Here is a 14,516-nt window from a genome sequence, read left to right as displayed (position 1 = left end):
TTACATATACAAAATAAATTAAACAGGTGCTAAGTAGACAGCACTTACCTTTAAGGAGAAATGCACAAAAAGTAAGACATATCAGCAAGCAAAACATATTGCAAAACGCAAAGTGAAATAACTAAATAGATGTTTTACCTACGTATACAGAGCAACTAAACAGGTGCAAAGGAGAACATGGCCATGACAGGTGTGCCGGGACCTTTACAGTTTATGGCATGCCCTGGAAAACCAAAAGTGAAGTGGCCTCAATGGAAAAAAGGGTTTCAACACTACATTAGGGTGGCATGCGGTAACTCATACTCAACGGAAAAAAGGTAGCACACCTCATGTATTTTTTAGGTTATGAGGGGCAGAGGATATATGACACTCTTCCAGATATAACAGGAGCGGGAGTCGAAGATGACATGACAGAGTTAGATATATCCTTAAAGAAGTTGGATATTCATTTTGAACCTAAAACAAGTACTATTCTTGAAAGATACAATTTTGGGGAGAGGGTTCAAGAACACAGTGAAAGCAAAGAGGAATTTTTAACAGCGTTGAGACATCTAGCTTTGTCATGTAAATTCAGAGACTCATTTGATGAACGGATAAGGGTCAATTTAGGATCAACTGTCGAAGTAACAAAATCCATGAAGAACTATGGTTGCGAGATGAACCTTCATTGGATGAGGTACTCAACATAGCAAAAAGAGTAGAACACTCCTTGGCATGTGTTGCGAAGTTGTTAGAAAAGGATGGCAATGAAGGACACATTGAAGTACTCAATGTAGTAGAGTCAAAACAGAAGTAAAAGGTGAAAGAAAAATTGTATAAAAAGGAGAAGGAAAAGCCTGAATTCAAAAAGGAAGCATGGGAAGGGGAAAGAAGGGACGGAAAGGAGCATCTATGTTTCAGATGTGCGAGTAATTCACATTTTGCGGCAGCATTAGAATGTCCTGGGAGGAGGGCAATATGTGCAAAGTGCAAAAGACGTGGGCATTTTGCAAACTGTTGTAAAAATGACCAATCTTTCCAAAGAAATGTTTCGGAAGTAAATGATGAGGAGAGCATTAGGTATTCAGAGGGGTATTCGGAGGAAGAGGAAAATCCAAATGTGGAAAAGATTATGGTTAATGTGATAAATGATGATGATGAAATGGAGTGCGAGCATCCTTATGCTATTGTGAAACTTAATAGGTGTGATGTTAGGATGAATGAAGATTCAGGATCTAAAATGTTATTGATGTCAAGAAGGTGTTTGAAGAGGAAATGAATGGGGATGATAGAGATTTACTCAAGCCAGACATTAATCCCGGGGGGGTATAACGAGGACCGGATTGAACTTTTAGGATACTTCATTGCAGATTTTGAATTTAAGGGAAGGTATGCTAAAGGAAAGGTTTACATTACTAAAAAGGGGAAAACTTTGTTTGGTTGGAGAGACCAGAAATGACTAATGGTAAGATTGGATCCCAATCAAAATGAACAGGTGATGCAGATAAATACTTCTCAGTGTGTGGAAGATAAATATGAAAAATTGTTTAGAAAAGAGTTTGCTAAAGTAAGAGGTATTCAGCATCAGATTGTGGTGAAGAAGGGATGTGTTCCTGTGAGAGGAAAGTTGAGATCTGTTCCTTTCGCTTTTAGAGAGGAAGTAAAGAAAGAACTGGAGAAATTGACAAAAATGGTTGTGATTGAAAGAGCTGGTGGTGTGGAATGGATGTGGAATGGATTTACCCACTAGTGACTGTTAGTAAGCCATCTGGAGATTTGAGATTGTGTGTGGATTTAAGGAAGGTAAATAAAGTGATTATGGTTGATAGACATCCATTGCCCAATATGAAAAATCTTTTCCAAACTTGAAATGGCGTCTATGTACCATCAGGTTGAACTTGAAGAGAAGTCTAGAAAGTTAACGGCTTTCATCACTCATGAAGGTATATTTCAGTACAAGCGTAGGCCATTTGGGCTGGTATCTTCATCCTCAGTTTTTCAGAAAATTATGGATATTTTATTTGGCAAAATAAGTGGTATATTTTGCTTTCAAGATGACATTCTAGTATCTGGAGAGAATGTAGAGAAAAATGATCAAAGGTTAAGTGAAGTGTTGAAAATTTTGAGTGAGAGTGGTATAACTCTAAGGAAAGAAAAGGGTGTATTTCATGGTGACAAGGTAGAGTACCTGCGACATGGAATATCTGCCCAGGGTATAAAGCCAAAAGTATCAATGGTCACTGCTACCAAAGAGGTTGCAGATCCCAAGAACATCGGGAAATTACGATCTTTCCTCAGAATGTTAGAGTTTTATCAAACATGTACAAAAAATGATGCAGAAAAGGTCACTGAGATGAGTACGTTATTGAGGAAAAGTGAAGAGTTTGTGTGGAATGATGCATGCCAGATGGAATTTAAAAACATTAAGGAGGAAATAAATATGGTTGAACCTTTAAAGAAATTTGATACGAGAAGAAAGTGTGTGGTCACCGTTGATGTGAGCGATGTGGGTTTACGGGCAGTTTTGTCCCAAATTAAGGCTGAGGGAGATGAAGAAATTATAGCGCATGCCTCTAGAGCGTCGAGAGGTGCGGGATTGAGGTACTCAGTCCTGGAAAAGGAGGCTTTAGGTTGTTTATGGGTGATTGAGAAGTTCAATGTTTCATATGGGGCACACATTTTGTGATCAGAACCGACCACAGGCCATTAAAGTCGATTTTTTAAAACAAGGGATTAGATAAGGTATCCCGGAGAGTTGCGGGATGGGTTACCAGATTACAGTGTTATAGCTTTGAGCTGGCAGTCATATCAGGAATTGAAAATGTATTTGCAGATTGGTTGTCCAGATTAGCGATGAAGGAGAATAAAGAGACTCAAGATGAGGAAATAGAAATGGTTTTTGCCAACACTGATAATGTGGTATGAAAGGAAGAATGAGAGCAGTAGATAATGATGAATTGTTGTCAAAAGTAAAAATGTATATTCAAAGTTATTGGCCCAGAAAAAGTGAGTTGGGTGTGAAGGAAAGGCCATTTTGGGAAGTTAGAGAGGACATTACCATTGAAGGCAGCATTGTGTTTCTGTGGGGAAAAGCTACGGTGCCCGAGGAGATCCGCAAGAGGATGATTAATATAGCCCATAAAGGTCACTTAGGGATCAGCAAAACAAAAGCAGTTTTGAGGGCGGATTATTGGTGGCCCGGATTTTACAAGGAGGTGGAAAAGAGATTGAAAGATTGTATGGAATGTGCTGAGAGCGGTAAAGGTTTGATAGCAAAGAAACAGCCCGTAATCTTTAAGGATATCCCAGGAAGACTGTGGGAGGAGGTGGCGTTTGATGTTTTAGGTCCCGTGGTAATGTGCTATGGGAAAAGAAGGTTCATATTGGTAATGGTTGATGCATTATCCTGCTGGTGCGCGTATAAGCTAGTTAGAGACATAGATGGAGGTAGTATTGTTTAGTTTTTACGCAAGGTATTTGGGAGAGAAGGATTTCCCAAGTTTGTTCTGACGGATAATGCTCTTCAATTTACGGGAGGATGCTTTAAAGAATATGTGAGGAATTGTGGCATAATACATAAGAAGGCTGCATTGTACCTACCATCTGAAGGGAATGGGTTGGTCGAAAGAATTAATAGATGTGTTATGGAGGGTGTTCAATTGGCGAAAGCGTGTGATGTGAGTAGGAGTATGGCAGTAGAAGAAAGAATGGGTGCTTTGAGAATGGCACTGCAGTCTGTTACAGGAGTTTCACCAATTGAATTGATGAGAGGGCACAAAGGATATTCTTTGGTGTGTCCCCTTGGATGGAAAAGGGGCGTGAAATCAGATTGTGAGATTGAAAAGTTGAGAAACGATCTCAGAAATAAGAAAGAGCAGTCTGCTATGAGGGAGAACTGGAGAAGAGGGAATAAGGAACTCAAAGTGGAATGTGGAGATTATGTGAGGATCGGGAAGGCGGTGATCAAGAAGAAGGGAGATCCATTGTTTGTTTGTTTGTTTTTTATTATTTATAATGCGCGAGCGTACCCGGGGGTATCAAGGCGCAGCCTTTACAAGAATATTCGAAACGTAGTTACAGTACACAAAAAATACATAATACAAGAATAAAGTACACCAATGTTATATACAAATCAGTAGTAGGCCAGCAGGCCGTTATATACAGGTGATTATATACAGGTAAATAGGAGGCACACGGGCAGGTAAGCAAGAGGGCACAAGTGGTTTCCATATGCAGTAGGCGCTAGGCGCTTCAAATTTAATGGGTCTCACGTTTCAACCATGCGATTACCAGTGAGCGGAAATTCTGGTAGGGCATGTCAATACTAAGGTTTGGAGGCAAGGAGTTCCACAACAAAGCAGCTTTTACTGGGAAGCTGTTGCCCCCTATGGTGGCCCGTTTGTAATAGGGAACAGATAGACAATTTCTGTATGCGGTTCTGGTGGGTCTTAAAGAAGACTGTCGGTTGAATCTGTTGATCAGGTAAGTTGGGGCGGCATTGTTCAATGACTTATGAATGAGTGATGCCGTTTTTAAAAGGATTTTATCTTTAGTGGCTAGCCAGTTGTTCTGTTGGCTGAGATTTGTAATGTGTTCCCTTCTGGAAATGCCCAGAGCTGCTCTTAAAGCATTGTTCTGAAGGGTTTGCAGTTTGCTGGTGGTAGCCTTGGTGGATCCCAGATAAAGGGCATTACAGTAGTCAAGACGAGAAAAAATAAGAGCTCTGGCGAGTGTCAGGCAACTAGAATCCGACAGGAAGGGTTTGGCTGCGCGGATTAATTTGCATGTGTAGGCCGTGGAGGATGCAAGGGAGCTCAGTTGTCTTTTGAAGGAAAAATTGGAATCTAAGTAGAATCCCAGTGTTTTGACCTCCTGTCCAACTTTGATGTTGTTTCCGTCAATCATGAAGGAATTGTAAGCTGGGCCAAGTTTCTTTATATTAAGTGTAGTACCTAGGATAATGAGTTCTGTTTTATCATCATTCAGGCATAATCCATGAGTGGCCATCCATGCCTGGATGATGATGTACACCCTATTTAACAAGGCCAAATCCTTTCCATAATCTCCAGAAAGCGGAAGGAGGATCTGGGTATCATCTGCATAATTAGTGTAGGTGACACCGAGATCATCCAAATCATCGAAAAAGGGGCTTGGTAAATATGTTGTACAGTGTGGGGAGACACACAAGCCCTGGGGAACGCCGCAGGTGATAGGAACGGGGTCTGCTGCGGCCATGGGAGAGAAGACCCTCATGGTCCTACCGTTGAGGAAGGATGTGATCCAGGTGATGGCCTCTGTTGAGAAGTGAGCTGCAGTATGGAGATGTGAACATAGGACAGAATGATCGACCAGGTCGAAAGCTGCAGATAGGTCAAGGAGAAGGAGTAAGGCAGCCTGCCCGTTGTCTCTGATCGAATCAATCTGGGCTTTTGGGTCAATGAGAGCGGTTTCCATCCCGTGTTGGGGCCGGAACCCAGACTGTCTAGATCCTAGGACGTTGTGTTCTTCCAGGTGCTTCTGTATTTGAACATAGGCCACCTTGTCCAGAATTTTTAGGAGAAAGGGAACGGTTGTTATGGGTCGGTAGTTGGTGGGTATGGCAGGGTCGAGAGTAGGTTTTTTCAGTAATGGGAGTACCCAAGATTGTTTTAAATTAGTGGGGATAGATCCAGTGGCGAAGGAGGCATTGATCAATTTTGTGATGAAAGGGGAGAGGTCCCGGGCAGCATATTTGATGAGCTGAGCAGGGCACAGGTCTCCCTGGCAGTTGGACGGTTTCAAAGATAGGATGATTTTTTCCACTTCCAGAGTATTGACTTTGGCGAACTGGAAGCGGGCTAGGTCGGTAAGCATAGCTTTGTCGTGAGTTTTTAAGTTGAGTGTGTTATTCAGGGAGGCTCTATTGCTGGAAATTTTACTTTGAAGAGTCACAATCTTATTAGCTAGGGCATTTTGAATATCTGAGCACCAGTTTTTATCTTTGGTACAGGTGTCAGGGGGTGCTATGGGGGTTTCTATTTCTTTAAGGATTGTAAAGAGTTCTTTCATGTTCGATTTGGCTTTGGATATACGGGAGTCAAATGAGGTTCGTTTGGCCAGGTAGATTTCTTTCTTGTACAGTGCTGCTAATTTGGAGAGTTTGAGTTTGTTTGAGTCTGAAGAGTTTTTTTTCCAAATGGCCTCACAACTTCTTTTTTGCTGCCTTAAGTTTTTGAGGAATGGTGTATACCATTTGTTGAGGTGTGTTTTTGGTTTGCTTGATCGGAGTTTGAGTGGGGCGATGTGGTCCATCGCGGTGGCCATAACCTTGTTATATTCTTCGACCAAGGACTCAGGGTTCAGGTCGTCTGGCAATGTGTTGAGAGTGGGAAGTAGATTAGGGATAAGTCTTTCTACTGTAATGTTTTTCTTGTTTCTGGTAAGGGTGGGTGGGGCCTTAATGATAGGCGGGGGTGTTGGTCTATCAGTGGAAAGCATGAATGAAATCAGATGGTGGTCAGTCCAGGCTAAAGGTGAGATGTTTGTAATATTCGCTAGGCATTTATGGTCGGCCACCTAGTCGAGAGTTCTGCCTTTCGAGTGTGTTGGTGATGTGCATCTTTGCATGAAGCCTAATTCAGATAGAGTGTTGGCTATAGTGCTGGCGGGATGGTCTTCCGTGTCATTGTAACCCAAGTTGAAGTCTCCTAGGGTGAGTGCTTGAGTGGAACTTTTAAGGTTGCTGGACAGGATGGAATTAAGGTCTTCATCGAAGGTGCCAATGCGGCCTGGCGGGCGGTAGATCAAGTAGATGTTAAGGGTTTGGGTGTTAGTGAGAGGTATTTTTACTGCTAAGGTTTCACAGGAGGGGGCATCTATAGAGGTGGCTACTCTCGTGGTAAGACTGCACTTATGGATAATGGCGACACCACCTCCTCTAGAGTTGGGTCGGTCTTGTCTCAGGATGGTGTAATTATCTGGGATTGCCAATGTGAGCATAGGGCCTGCTGCTGGGTGTAACCATGTTTCGGTGATGGCGAGGAAGTCAAGGTCTGCTATCGATATTAAGTCAGCGATTTCAATGGCATGGGCTACCAACGATCTGGCGTTGATCAGAGCTCCCTTGATCTTGGGGCTGACTGTGTTTTTGGGAATGGAGTCTGTCTTTTCTGAGGTGGTAGTGTGGCGCTTATCCTGTAAGGGTTGAGGAGTGCCTAAGTTGAAGGAGTTATGAGGGGGTGAAGAGTGAAGATTAGGTGATATGTCACTGAATTGTGTAACGGGATTGGGTCGGAATGGTTGCGTTCTGCGGTTTTGTCTATTAGGCAATGAGCGGGCCAAAGTCTCGTAAATTTTGGCTAGCCTGGCTCTAAGTCCAAGGTTCCTTTCTGTGGTAATACGAGGGTGTCTGGAGGGTGTCAGTACCTGAGGCTCAATTAAATCTAAATAAGGAACTTGGTTGTTAGATCTATATAAAGCTGGCATGTTGGGTAATTGTGGAGTCATCTTAGTAGGTATTGCAGTGTTGAGGCTGATCAGGATATAAGCCAGCAGGTAGGAGGTAAGTAGATACATACTGGATAAAAGCATCAAGCAGTGGTGGTTGATCAGTATAGTTTCACAGGAGGGATTACAATGAAGGTAGCAATGTCTAGGTAGCTAAAATACAGTTAAGGTAGCTTAAGACACATTTAACACCGCAGACTACAGGATCAATTTGGGCTCAGTGCAAAGTGATATCTAGATTTGAGATTGTGCAATTAGTTGGCAGACAACAGTTCTATCAGGTCAATAAGGCACAATGCTGCAACAAACAAATATTTGGGCAAAATGGCTAAATGCAGGGATCAGGGAGTGGACAGTATGCAAATAGGCAGCGTAGGCAAATGGAGGAGAGGTAAGTATGAGAGACCTGTTTGTGCCACTTGGTACAGGTTATAGTATGGAGCAGCGCACAGTTGGGTCACAGTACAAGGTTATCATATAGTTTATGTGGTACTTACATCAGGTATGCAGGTACCTGTGCGTAGAGAATAGTTCAAGCAACAAAGATCGAATCGGGATGGCCAACTGCGCCGAACCGCGGCGAACAGGGGCAGAACAGGGCCTTTTTCTTCGGCCTTCGTCTGGAGGCCACCGGCTTCCGCCCGCCGGCGAACCTAATTGGGCAGCTGGATATCCAGCCTGGTATCTTGGCAACGGGCCTCAGCCTCGTTGTCGGCCTGCATTGCGCCCGCCATTTTGGGGCCAGGCGCTCGAAAAAGACAGGGTCAGGCGGCAGTGGAGTGGAGCTTCAGTCGGGAAGCTACTCCAATGGTGCATGTAGTGTTGCACCTTGCAGATGGATTCTCGTAGGTAGGACGTTGGGCTGATGGAGACCTGGAGGATCAGGCAGCATGGATGCGTGCCTCGGCAAATGGTGGTGTTCGCAGGCGCGGATGGCGCGGTACTGGTGGAGTGGCTCCTGCTGGAAGGGAGGGAGGGGCTCCTGCCCACTCCACTGGAAGGGAGTAATGCTGCTCACTGGGGCAGAACAGGGCCTTTTTCTTCGGCCTTCGTCTGGAGGCCGCCGGCTTCCGCCCGCCGGCGAACCTAATTGGGCAGCTGGATATCCAGCCTGGTATCTTGGCAACAGGCCTCAGCCTCGTTGTCGGCCTGCATTGCGCCTGCCATTTTGGGGCCAGGCGCTCGAAAAAGACAGGGTTAGGCGGCAGTGGAGTGGAGCTTCAGTCGGGAAGCTACTCCAATGGTGCATGTAGTGTTGACCCTTGCAGATGGATTCTCGTAGGTAGGTCGTTGGGCTGATGGAGACCTGGAGGATCAGGCAGCATGGATGCGTGCCTCGGCAAATGGTGGTGTTCGCGGGCGCGGATGGCGCGGTGCTGGTGGAGTGGCTCCTGCTGGAAGGGAGGAGGGGCTCCTGCCCACTCCACTGGAATTGTATTCGGATCCCGTATGTCTGGTAGCAGTGTTGAGTGGTGCTTTGTGAGTGAATGGGGGACAAGTTTGGAATAAAAATAGAATCACTGTGGTGAGAAGATCATGTGGGTAATAAGAGAGGGAGATATGTTATGAAGTTGTCTCACTGTATGTAAATAGTTATGACCATGCTTGCTATTCATAGAGAGCAAGGTGTTCATTTTGTATGATGTAGTATAGTTATATGCGGAATGTCACAGTGTAATATTGTTCTGAGCAGGGTGTCCTAGCCTGCCTGTGGCCAGAAAATGTTTACTCTTAATGTTGCCTCTATTACTGTTTGCACTATCCAGCCAGGTGTAAGGTTGAGCTGGGGGTCTGTACTCCATGACCTGTAATAAAGGTTATTTTATCTCACTGGAAACTGCGTGGGAAAATTCTTCAATTGTTCAAGGGGAATATCTAAGTATACTTTCGATAGCACTGGGATTGTGATTGGATGTCTACTGTCAGGTGGACAACGTATGCCTACCTCTAAAACATGCCATAGTCAATACTGTTAAGTACACGGTTTATCATTGGCTCTCATACTATAAGCCCCTTTGTTATACAGCCCTCTACAATTCATTGGCACGCTTGTGCCATGTCTCAAACTTTCCGTTCACTTAGCAGCACATAAGCTCATACCCAGGTTCCAGGAGGTGGACTTGAATTTACCTCCCCACCTAATTAGCCCAACATCTTTCATCACCCATGCCTTCTGCCATGCAGATTGTCTTTAAACTTGGCCTTGCAAAGTATCCTTGTCTGTGGGAATATATGGGAGTACAGGCACTCACTACCGTTGTTCTAGGACTCAAATCTCAACTCTATTTCCATCCTCAGCTCACGTGACAGGAGACCATGATTTGGTCTACTTTGCAGCATTTAAATGTCTTAAATGAATAAAACTTGGCACTCTTGGTGTTCTTTCTTTGCCCCTTAATAAGGGATGATTCATCCTTCACACATTTCACTGCTTTCAAGAATAGATAATCGACCTTGGCTACTTCTGTTTCGATGCCAGGCCAGACAGCCTCGCCAGGCTCTTCCACAATCTCAGTTTATTCGTGCTGCGACACAATTCTCAGCCTTTCCTCTCCATGGGTTTCAGCTTACTAAATTCATGACACTGATGTCCAGTTCCTATACAATGGCGGCTTTGCCTGCAGTCTATTCACTACATATAGCCAGCTACTATGATGACTTAGTCTACTTGCGTTTCTGCGTCTGTACAATTATTGAACAGTTGCATTTCTGTAGCCCTTCGCATACGTGTGATCTTCTTTTCTGCATATGAAAGTTTACTTGATTCTTAACTTCGTCATCAGTTTCTGTAAGATCCATGCATTCTTTTCAACCAGTATTCTCAGTGTGTCACGCTCGTCTCTTGTGAAGTGAGTAGCGTCTCTTTCACTCTTTTTCATATTCCTTCAGGGAGTTCCTCCCTTAGATTGTCGACTCTTTGGGGATACATTCGATATGGTTTTCTCAGTGGATACCTTTTCTCAAATACTTGCTGCGGTATTGGCACAACTGCTGGTGTCAAACATGGCAGAGTCTCTGACTTCCAACATATAGGAGAAAGGGGCGGGATTTCCTGTAGAGGCATGCAGCTGCGCCTCTACACTGTCATTTCTTTTCCCTCTGTCCTTTGTTATGTTATGTTTTGTTATATTAATGGAATTTATAAAGCTCAAGACTTACACCAACCAAGGCAGCATGGTGCTAAAAAAATAGAAGAAACAGAACAAAAAAACAAAAAATATAAGACAAAAACGTTTTCAGATGATGACGAAACTATAAATGATTTTCAATTGCTCGAAGAGGACAAGGCAGCTTATTCCACATTGAAGCAGCAGCAACAGAAAAAGCACAGCCCCCCGCCCCCATTCTAGGATGGTAATAATGCGTAACCTGGATAACAAACACATTTTCAGATCGAAGACACTGAGAAGGGATATAGGGGTGAAATTTTGCCTGAAGACATTCAGCCCTGGTGCCATTAGGCGTGGCAATGACCCCTGTGCACTCCCTCTACTTCTATTGTCCTCTGACCCCCTTCTCATGCTACTCATACAGACCCCTTGGTTGTTTTTCTGAACGAAAAGCCCCTTTGGTGTTTAAGTTAGTTCTACTCATTTCCAAGCATGTGCTTCTTGGGGAAAAGAACGCAGACCATCTAACATCACCCCATGCCAGTTGCTTGGTATGTAATTATTTTGGTAGGAGAGGATATGGCATGGGTACACAGTTACCATGACACATGCTAAGATAGAGAGTTTAGTATCATATAATAAAGACACATATCAATTGCAGGCTAACATCCTAACCACCTAAAACCACGTACTGGAGGACTGGGAAAGAAAGTACAACTGTACAGCATTATGGCTTAAACGGTATTTATTGGGGTATATTGGTGAGGTACAGGGGATATTTGATCCCCTGTACCTCACCAGGCACAAGAGCACACAACTATAGGGGATCATTTGGCATCCCAAATTCCCTTTGCAACTGGAGCAGCAAGGGTGGTGGTGCTGGCCTCTCAGGAGGCTCGGAACCCGTTCTGTACTCTATGGTACAAGCCCAAGTTCTGAGCTGCCTGGGCAGCCAGTGCCCATTTCCCTTCTCTTTTCTTCCCCACTCCCCCATCACCATTTATTATCAATGTAGTTTCCTACACAGGTGCTAACAGTGTCTTTTTTTTCCTGAGAAGTCTGTTTTCCATACTGATGACATCACAGTCATGAACATGAAAAAAGGACTTCCCTGCCAGCAGTACTGCGCGGCACAGAGCCGCACACCAAAAGTATGTTTCTTGTTTTCTTTAAAGTAAGAAAAACACCATTAGCACCTGTCTAGAGAGCTACTCTGGTGCTGATGGCGATATTAACCTCGGTGGCAAGCTGACCATTGGTAATGGCACCACTTCCCTCATTAAGGGTCCCTCGCTTCACTCGGACCCTTAACTTGGATGGTGGGTTGTTACCGATAGGGAGGGCCACCGCTACGGTTAATATACCTTTTTTACCCCTTGGAAATCGAAAATGGGGTACATAGGTATGACATGTTAAATTTGACAACATAACACATCACATCGTGTCGACCCAAATTGTTGAGCTCCACCATGTGTGCTATTACACAGCATTCCTCTGGATGCTCTTCTCTTTATAAGTGGTAGGAAACAGGCACAGTCAGTAGGATCAAGGCCTCTCCATCAGCATCACAATACAAATGCAGGCACGCAGGCGGTCACATTGCATTGGGAAATGCACTCGGTGGATTTATAGCTGGCTGCCAATTCTGTGCAAGTAACAGAAAGGAACACGACACTAAAAACTTAAACACCCACATGAAGTTGGATTGTGCCGTTTCTTTCACACATCTGTGCCAATTTGCATCTTATAACAAATCATGCTTGCTGTCATGAGGCTGGCCACTACATACGTTCAGTTTGTGCTTTGTGTTCTGTACTCACCTTCCCCTACTGCCTTGATGCCTCTAACTTTCCTGATGACCTCTTTGTTGGGGATAGTGGGGGCTGTTTCTCCCACAGCTATCGTCCCAGTGGTGGTGTGTGAATTTGTCTCCTGTGACACTCACTTCGGAAGCTGTGGCCAGATTGTGGACACATCTATTCAGGTCCTGCTAACGCTTCTTTATGGCAACCAAACCCTAAGATGTGTTGGCTCGACGTTGAGTTTGTTGTTGATTGCCCCCATCAGCTTGACAAAATGCTGCCACATTGTCTTCTCTACCTCCAACCCACAGAGGTGTGGTGCCTCATTCACAGTCCACCGAGACTCAGAGTTTGTCATCTGCAAACTTACGGGCTGATTTACAAAAGCGTTTTACAAGGGTGGCACCCATTGAAAAGGGTTTCCAAAATCAGGCCCTTAGTGCATTGTGATTTTGACAAGGTCCAAGAGGATACCCAGTTGGGTGGGGCATGTAAGGATGGCAGCTGGAATGGCAAGGAGCAGGCCACAGGATCTTGCTGCAGGAGCTGGGAGTTGCTATTTGAGGAGGTTTCTGGGCAGAACATAGGATTGGAGAAGGGTGTATAGGACAAACAGGGCAGGGTGCCAGCAGCAGGGACAGATGACTTTACCGTAGGATCGGGAGGGTGTGGCTAGTGCGGCAAAGCAGTCTAGCGGACAGAAAGTCCTTTGAAACTTCAGAGGCACTGATGTGTGGCTTCTCAGGCTGCTGTGATTGTCCTTTTGACCTTTAGAGTCCTTGCAGGTCTTTAGTTGTCGAAGGGATCAACTGGAATGAGTTTATGGAGGATTGAACCTAACATGGTAAGGGAGAGTCTGAATCATGCATTCCTGTGGGCGCCATAGTACTGAGTACTCAGTGAAATCTCTGGGGCAGGTGCATTTCTAGTAACCATGAAGGAGGCTGGTCAGGGAACAGTACCCTAAAAGTGGTTCCAATCCACAAGAAGACACTAAGGGGCATACACTCATATTTCTCCTCCTGGGCCTCTGCTCGGAAACTCAAAGAAGGCAATTGCCTATGGAACTGAACCTTTCTCGCTAGGGGAAAGTCTCCTTTTCTATCAAGTAGAGTTAGATTCTGCATTTTTCGTAGACTGCAAGTGTCAAATGAGTGACTTTGACTCTCAGGAAACTCCTCGGTCACTAGATCGTAATCTGTTCGGTGAAGTTGACATATTTGATGGGCTGACAATTCCCCAGAAGTTGCAAATGATCCTGCTGCAAAAAGTGTATTAGTAATGATGTCAACATTACCCTACAGCTACTGATTCCTTCCTTCCCATCCCCTTCTTAATGGGATAGGCATGTTTTGCTAAACAGGTTTGTGTGTGATCAAAAATCATTACTCTATTCATGTTACCGATCGGAGGTCTAATGGCAGAATGATTGAGAGCTGAATGGGGGTTGTTTTACAAGCCACCGTGTGCAGAAGTAAGGTGTTAAAGCAAGGCGTTAGCCATTTATGTCTAACCTTCAAACTCCAGGACATGCTGCATTTCTGGCGTGCATTCCTCCTCTGACTTCTGACTTTTACAAGACACAGGCCCTCATTACGACCCTGGCGGAAATCGAAAAACGATGGCGGAAATGTAATACCGCCATCGAATACCGCTCGGTGCGATTATGACCCGTCACCGTAAAGTACGATGCCATCAGCGACACCGTAGTGAACGCCAACGCTAACTGCACCAAGTACGCACACGCGCGCCATGCAAAACCGTAATTACCACCATGGCGCAACGGTACGCGAATGCTGACCCTAGCGGACATATACTTAACGCCATCAAGCATGGCGGAAAGTACCATTCCGCCATGGTGAGAATTACGGCATCGTGAACCAACCGTAAATGGCCCTACTGAGTGCCTGTACACCACTCCCTGCCCACATTGCACAACTCCTCGTAGGTGCAATGAAGTTACACAATGCAACCAGTGAAATGTACAAGTCACCCATGCATGCCAACAAACAAATGAATGTAGGGGCTCCAAGTGCCTTGTGAGTGGCCATCCATATTTGGCATGGCACCATTGCCGTACTGATGAAGCACAGGCATGTGAAGGTTCAAGTACAGCAATATGAACTGAAACATGAGACAA

This window comes from Ambystoma mexicanum, chromosome 2p (assembly GCF_040938575.1).
Source record: "Ambystoma mexicanum isolate Mex_15411 chromosome 2p, UKY_AmexF1_1, whole genome shotgun sequence".
In the NCBI taxonomy this organism is placed as follows: domain Eukaryota; kingdom Metazoa; phylum Chordata; class Amphibia; order Caudata; family Ambystomatidae; genus Ambystoma; species Ambystoma mexicanum.
The sequence above is the reverse complement of the archived record's forward strand: the minus strand, read 5'-3'. Positions refer to the sequence as shown.